Source organism: Pteropus medius, unplaced genomic scaffold, assembly GCF_902729225.1.
Source record: "Pteropus medius unplaced genomic scaffold, Ma_sr-lr_union100, whole genome shotgun sequence".
In the NCBI taxonomy this organism is placed as follows: Eukaryota; Metazoa; Chordata; class Mammalia; order Chiroptera; family Pteropodidae; genus Pteropus; species Pteropus medius.
Window position 1 is genome coordinate 373,931 of NW_024356336.1, and position 6,755 is coordinate 380,685.

Sequence of the window (6,755 nt, forward strand, 5' to 3'; positions counted from 1 at the left end):
TGGCAAGAAGAGGACTGTAGCAGAATCTTGTCTCCTCTCCCCAAACACATTTCCTAGAGGCCAGCAGGCCAGTAGCTACGTGCAAGCCCACATTCTCCTTCCCTGCAGCTGCCTAGGCCTGGGCTCAGGACGGGCTGAGCCGTGGAGGGCCAGAAGCTCCTGCCTTCTCTGAAGCGAAGAGGAGAGTCTAGACCAAAGCCGATTTCCAGGCTTGTCTCGTCCCAACTTTACATTGATCAGTAATTAAACGCAGCCTCCAATTACTATAACGTTTGGCGCGGCACCAAGCTCGTGTGAAACCTTGCAATAAACATCTGCTTTATAAATTGCCTCTCTGTGCAGTGCACCAGCAGGGTTCTTGGGGGTTGGAGAGAGAGAAATCAGAGAGCTGGGAAAAGGAGGAGAGATTAGGGAGGGAGAGAAACAAAAGGAGAGGTTAGAGGGAGGAAAGAGGAGGAGAGAGGGGAGAGACTGATGTTCCAAAATGTGCTGGGACATGGGCCATGAAGGGCCCCATCATTCCTCCGTGAGCCCTCACCGCCCTCTAAGGCGGAGTCCCGGAATTCAACCTAGAGCTGAGGAATCCTCATCTTTTAAGACTTTGTCAAGCTCTGCACACATATCTAATGCAAATTACTTTTCTGTTGCTTTTTATTTTCTCCAAACCTATAATATCCCACTTACCTGCCATTTACGTTTAGAGGGAGAAACATGATTTATTTGGCATACTAGTAGCCCTGTCGGGGTGAGATTTTCCCCAAGTACAGAAGAGAAGGGGTCAATGGTTTCCCACCACAAGCCTGAAGCCTCCACCCACTAACCTCTGAGCTAGAAATGAGCCTGTGTGCCCCATTATGTTCCCCTTTAGGTCTTGCTTAGAAAGGCCACAGGGAAAGGGGAACCCCCAGAACTGGAGGCCAGATGGAACTGGACTGAGGTCTGGCTCAGCTTCTGTGAGACTTTGGGCAACTGACTTTGTCTCCTTGGGCCTCTGTTTCTGTAGCTATGAAATGGGCATAAAAGAGTTGTGAAAGCAGGGTAGCAGAGTGGGCAAGTCAGACAGGCCTGCTCCTTTGGCAAGACTTTTTGTCTCCTGAGCCTTAGGTTCTCATTTGAAAATAGGAAGGTAAGGAGTATCACCTCACAGAGGCGCCAAGGCCAAACTGAACGTGCCGCACAGTAGGCACTTAATAAATGCCAGTTATTGTTCTTGCTGTTACTATTAGATGCACAGAAAATATACACTAGATCAAGGTTTTATTCTGTTCCAAGGAGCTAGGACTCTTCCTCTGACTTTTCTCCACGTCCCTCACCTGATACACTAGAAGTCAATTTGACTTATCTCTCATCCCTGCCACTGGTACCACCACCCACTCTCCAGCCTGCCTGTTTGTTCACCAGCAGTGGAGGACCTCAAGGACTTCCAGGGAGTGCAGGCAAAGATAAAGGGGAGGACTCTCTGAGGCCAAAATGCCTTCCTGGGAAACCCCCACAACCACCTAGCATAGCTGAGATAAAATTAGATATCCCATGTGTCACATGCTTAGCTGATCACGTTACTACTATTGTGATCTGAAGCTCCACTTGGGAGATGGTGGGCATGTCCTTTCTCTCTCTTATTCTGTCCACTTTGGTCAGATAAGACAAGAGGCAAGATGAGTGGGGCCGCCTCTCATCTCGTCTCTATGTCCAGGTAGGCTGCCAAAGCATTTGAGAGCTCACCATCAGAAACCTATTCTTTAGCTTTAACATTGACACTTGATCCTCTTTAAAAATGAAACGTCCCCCAGAAGGCTGACAGAGGGAGTCCCTCCTACTTTAGCAAAAGGAATCATTTATGAAATGACCGAATCTGAGAGTTAGTGGGGATGTTCAGCCTCGTGCCAGGGTTATGATAAATATTTGATGAGTGAATGAAGCCTGTCTTCCGTCTGGTGCTGGCATTTCTATTACAATATTCACTGCTCGAATCCAGCCTCATTTTCAACCCTTTTCCGAATCAGGAAGCTCATTGCCTAGAGGGCAGCCTGTTCGTTTCTAGACAACTCCATACATTAGAACACGTTCCATATATTGAGCTCACACTCGCTTCTCTAAAACTTCTCTAGGGATCCCCTTGCCGCTGCAGCACGGCTCCAAAGTCACTATCCAGAAAATCCCAAATCACAGATAAGCAGTTGCCAATAAGTTTTGTAAAAGCTTGCCCTGTCATCTCAGGATATTTGTCAATGAAACTGACATAGCAGGCGAAGTTTGATTCCGGTGAAGCTGTCAGCCCAAGGCAGCACACAGATGCTCCAAGGAGTGGGAATGTGGCAGAATAATAAGAGTTCATCCATGCTAGGTGTTAGACACTATTCGAATGCTTTCACATGTAGGGACTCATCTACTACTCCCAACTCTCCAATGAAGCAGGTGCTAGGGAACTGAGACTCGGAGAGGTGCAGTGACTTGCCCCAGGTCACACAGCTGCAGAGTACCAGATCAGGAATCTCAGCCCAGACTCTCCTGCTCCAAGATCTGGGCACCTAAGCCTTATGCTAAAATACTATCATACTTACCTGTGAGTCAAGATTTTTTTAATGCTGAGCAACCAAAACCAAATACAAAATAAACTGGATGCAGAGCTGATATAAGAAAGTGGCTGTCATCTCTAACTTCTGATATCAAATGTTTATGTCTGTCAAACCAGCTTCATTGTTCTTCCTAACTGGCTATATGAATAAACATATTATATCATTGAACACTCTTTTGGTTGCAAGTAACAGAAAGCCCAACTAGCTGAAGCAGAATGGCTCCTGCAACAAGAATCTCCAGGGGTGGAGTTGGCTTGAAGCACACAGTGTGATTCAGGGGCTCTTGTGATGTCATTAGGGCTCAAGTTTTGCTGTCTCTCAGATCAGCCTTTCACAGCATTAGCTTCATTCTTAAGACTCCAAGGTGAACTCTGGCAGTGCCAGGCTTATCCCATCCCCATCCCATGCTCAAATCCAGGAGAATAAGGACTCTCTCTTCCTATACAGTTTGCATGAAAGTCATTAGCCTAACTGGCCCACATTGGTCACAAGCAGGTCTCTGAAACTTTCTATATGGCCAGGAGATATCTTTGGCATTGGGTCCATGCCTACCTCTTCTGTGGGGTCTGGGGTTAAGGGGGGCTGCGAGTCAGGGAAAGGACAATCCCCTTGAAGGAAAGTCAGGGTGTTGTCACCAAAAGAAGGAGAAAAGATGCAGGATGACCAGAAGACTGCAAACATCCACTGGGTATAAATGCCACACTTTGAATGCTACTAAAATGTACTTTTTTCTGTCTTATACACACTGGGTTTCCACCTAAGAGCTCATTTGTAAATGAATTACATATGTAAAAACTGTTTGAAGGTCACTGGCCTACAACACCTTAAATCACTGCAAAGGGTCTGTCGCAGGGATGGGTATTAATTCACCAACTGGGATGGCATGGGAGGATTCGGCATCTCTTGGTGGGATAATAATAATTATAATGATAAAGCTACTACTCACTGCCTGCTTGCTCTATATATGCTATTAATATCCAATGTTCCTGGAGGAAATTGATACTCAGAGAGGCCAAGTGACTTGCCCGATGTCACTCAGGTGGTAAAGGGAAGATCTAGAACAAGAACCAGGTCTGTCTGACACCCAAGCCAATATTTTCTTGTTTAAAAAACTTGTATTATATTTTTATAGTTACAGACATAATAGTTGTTGAAAAAACCTCAAACAGTAGAGAAGGATATAAAGGAAGAAATTAAAGTACCCCTTAAGCTGAACATTGTAAAAGGGTTTAAACTCTTAAAATTATAGAAGCCTCTTTGCCTGTGTACTTTTCTCGATGCAGTTTTCAGTTTCCATGCTGTAACCTGCTCTGTGGCCCTCGGCTGCTTGGCCACACTCCTTCTGCCAGGTTTGGCTTTTCACCACCCTCTGCCTTGGGAAGGCCCATGGTCCAGCCCTGACGACTTGGGGGCCCTGAAGGGGCCCCCCCTTCTCACATTGTATTCAATCTATGCTCTGTCTCCTCTAAAGGTGCACCTCAGAGTTCTCAGCGTTACTCCATGATGAAATAATTTACATTTTCCTGTTATTTTTCTTTTTTTCCTGCAAAAAGGGGGCACTTAAAGTGAAATATCTCTTGCCACACCACTAACAAGGATTCATAAAAGTGAACTGTTCACCTTGTCTGTTGTTGAGCGGTTATGAAAAATCAATAGCGCACAAAGGAGCCCTGCTCCTTCTGCTTGACGTTGTCTGTTTAGTGGTGTGGACAGCGTCAGAGCAGCCTGGCCTCCTCAAATGTGCCACCGGGAGCCTGGTGGCTCTTCACACATGGGCCCCTGGGCCCAAGCGACAGCTCAGTTCAAAGGCCAGTGCAGACAACCTGTCATTTGGGGCAGAAAAAGCTGCCTGTCACTGTATCCTGACTGCTTTCTTCCTTACACCACCAAGAGAGCGTGGCTTGAATGCCATATCTTCTAGAAAACCCTTCCAGATGGATGCATTCACTTATTCACTCAACAAACACATATGTAGTAGGCCTGTGCTGGGCACACAGAGGTGGCTCCACATGCTCCCTGCTTTCCTACAGTGAAGAAAGACAGGTAAACAGAAACTCATCACAGAGACAAGATGAGGTGTGCTTTAGCAGGGGACACTCAGGGTCTACTGGGGCCTGGAGGGGGCACCTGACCCAGTGTAAGAGGTGAAGTGTCCAGAGGAAGTTCCCTGGAGGAACTATGTCTGTGCTCAGAGCCCAGCGAGCATGGGGGTCAGCCACATGAAGTAAAGTAAATCTATTAAGATTCACCAAGAAAGGCCATGGCAAACAGAAGGAACAGTATGTGCAAAGGCCCAGAGGCAAGTGGAGGGAGGGCAGGTGGGTCTGAGGACATTAGAGGTTTGGTTGACTGCACCACACAGTCAGAGGGGAGAAGAGATGGGAAGGTGGGCAGTGGCTGGCCATGGAGGGCCCTGCACCCTGCTGAGGAATGGGGAGCTGATGGGGAATGACACCTCTGGATGGTGGTATTTGAGGGTGCATTTTCACTTGTTTATTAAATGATCTCTAATTTCTTAATTTTTCTATAACGAACATGTGTTATCTTTGTATTAAGAAATTTTAAATGGCAATAAAAATTACTGCAGAAGGGAAAAAAAGAAAGAGAAGGTGGAGAAGTAGTAATAGCAATGATCCTGGTAGCAGCAGTATTAGTAGTAATCGTAACAGTAACAGTAACAGTAATAGTAATAATCATGGTATAGTAACAGTAATAGTAATAGCAGTAGCAATAGTGGTGGCAGTCATAGTAATAGCAATAATAGTGAAAGCAGTAATAGCGATGGTAGTAATAATAGTAGTAATGGTGGTAATAGTGGTAATAACACTAGTAATAGTAATAACAGTGATGTAAGCACTAATAGTAACAGTGGTAGTAATAATAGCGTAGTGGTAATAGTACTAGTAACAGTAGTAATTGTGGTAGTAATAGTAATAGTAGTAATAGTTTGGACTCTACCTTGTAGGCAGAGGAAGCCACTAAAGGAAAGGGAAGGATGAGAGTTCGAGTTCCAGGACAATTCAGGGAGGTGACTAGTATAGAGGCAGCATCGAGAGGAACCTTGTCCTAGTTGTGTGAAGTGGTAAGTCCCAGTTCCTATTTCTTCTTAGATAATCCACCAGAGGGAAATGGCCTGTTTCCAGAATATCCCACCATCCCACCAGAAACTGGACCCTGCAGCCAGTCAGATGTAGTCATGGCTGCTGGATGGATGGAGGAAGGGTCTGAAGTGACAGGCCTCTCGCCACCACTTTTGCAGCATCCACAATCCAGAAATCTTAATCATCTCTCTCTCCAACACTTAGAATCGTCAACTGTCAGAATTATGTTCTTCTTTCTATATTTTCTTTTTTCCACTTACTCATCCACCATCCATCTACCCATCTATTCATCCATCCATCACTCACCCATCTATCCATCTGTCCATCCATCCATCCATCCTTCTATCTTTACTTTTTGTCGTAGAAAAATTCCTTGATTAAGATTCACCAAGTGTTAATTTCTGGGTAGTGAAATTTTGAGTGAATTTTGTCTAATCTTTGCACTTTTCCCTATTGTTTAAATTTTTACACCACAGATCCATCATTTGTGTTTGTATAAAAAACAAAGTGTTCATAAAAACGAACAAACATACTAATATGAAACACACACACACACACAAGATTTCAGAATGCTTACTCTAGTGAAAGTTAAGAAATCTGACCACTCTGAGACTCCCATGCTGCGAGGAAGCCAAGCCAGCCGAGGGGAGAGGCTATGTAGAGAGGAGGGAGCTATTCAGCCACCTTCGGCCACCTCCAGCCTCCGAGCCCAGGCATGAGATATGTGAGAGAAGCATCTTGGATATTTCAGCCCCAGCACATGCAACTTGGAGAAGAAAGAAGGAACTCATTTGACAGAACTGGGGCCCCAGACATATTTCTAGTCATTCAACCCGCCCCAAATTAGAACCCAGTCATCAGTGAGCAAACCCAAATTGTCCCAGCTATGCCCTGCCTAGGTCAATGTACTAAAAAAAGTTGTTGTTTAAACACACACACACACACGCAGCCACTCATAGACCCGGCCTGATTAAAGTCAAAAGGGCAAATAAGAACCAGATTAAATATGTGTTGATTATGCAAGCTTGTGCTCCTGTTTATTTCTCATGAATAAGACATGAGCCACTTTCCACTCCTC